This window comes from Triticum dicoccoides, chromosome 2B (assembly GCF_002162155.2).
Source record: "Triticum dicoccoides isolate Atlit2015 ecotype Zavitan chromosome 2B, WEW_v2.0, whole genome shotgun sequence".
NCBI lineage: Eukaryota > Viridiplantae > Streptophyta > Magnoliopsida > Poales > Poaceae > Triticum > Triticum dicoccoides.
The window spans coordinates 168,746,449-168,748,071 of NC_041383.1; positions in this window are offsets into that span (position 1 = coordinate 168,746,449).

The following is a 1,623-nucleotide window of genomic DNA, read 5'->3' on the forward strand; positions in this document are numbered from 1 at the left end:
TTACAAAAACTCCTTATACTTTATATAATTTTCGAAAAGCTCCTGACATTTTATTCAAATACGTCAAACTACATTGATCCCACCTGTCAAATCTAGGTCTTGCATGTCAGCACATGGGATAAAATAGTAATAACAAAAAAAGAGCACCCAGCAGGATTCGAACACTTGTTCTAATCACCACGCCTAGAATAGTTGACTGTGCAATATCCTAATACGCTTCAATTTATCAAGAAACCGGGCGAAATAATAAAGAGAAATAAAAAAGAAAAAGTTGATTCGTGGGAAATTAAAAATAATAATAAATTCTCACGTGTGAAAAAAAAGAACTATTCAACATATTACCTGCCATGAACTTAAAAAGGCGTTAGTGCATTAAGAAATTGTAGACGTGTTTTTCAAATATATCTGTCATGCATTCAAAAAATTACAACATCTATTTCATAAAATGTTCAATATGTATTAAAAACATTAGTGTAAAATTATTCTTACATTTCTACACAATGATTTTTAATACATGTTCAACAATTTTCAGAATACAACGTTGTTGATTTTTAATAATTATGTATTCTAAATATACAAAAAAGATACAAAATAATTCTGCGTGCTTGTGGTCCTGAATGAAGATGAAAAACAAATTTGTAATATTTTATAATATAGGTTGAACTGTTTAAATCAACATAAATTTTAGAAAAAGTTCATGGTTAAATCTTTGAACTACAAATAATAAAAATATAAAAAAATCTAAATAGACAATAATCGCATGTTGATAATTATTATATTTTAATATTAGAATATTTTATATCATAAAAACCAAACAGTAACGTAAAAACATAATAGATATTGCAGAGCGATAAATTGACTTTTCAGCTAACAGCTGTACACAAAGTACTATTAATTTTGATGGCTAGCGTGCGTACTAGCTATCTAACGTGGATGTCCCAGGGTCGAAATCAACTCACAGACACGGTTTATTTTTTTCCTGTTATTAGCATATACAAAGTAAGGGCTTATTTGTGACTTTAATTAAATTTTAGGGGATTTTCTAGAAAAAAAACTCGTACGCATGTCATCCAGCACAGGCATCGCTCACACCCACTAACATGTGGGTCATATCCACCAGCTATCACTCAACGTGGACTTCACATATGGTGGCATACGGGCGGAGGCACCGTATATGCACCGTGTGATAAGTTATAGCACCGTTTTTCTGTATTTTACAAGTTTATGAACTAAACTGACCGCAACGAACAAGTTAAGGCACCCATGGTGTATTTAACTCTACTATGAGTACTATCTACTATCTATCTACTACCACTATAAAAAAAGAGGGACAGATCCAAACAATCACATCCATTCATCATCAAAATCTAATGGCCCTTAGTCATTCTGTGTTTAACGCTACCAACCACACAATAAGCCATCATCGATCGATCGCTAATCTGCCCCGCAGTAAAAAAAAAAGGAAAACCGCCCGCACGACCTCCTCATTCTCCTCCCGCGCCGTTCGCCTCCCGCAGCCGCGCCCTTCGCCGCAGCCCTTCACCGCCGCGTCGCGTCGCCGGAGCCACGGGAAGCCTCTGCGGGTCGCCGGGAGCCCGCCCCCGCCGCGGGTGGCCGCCTCCC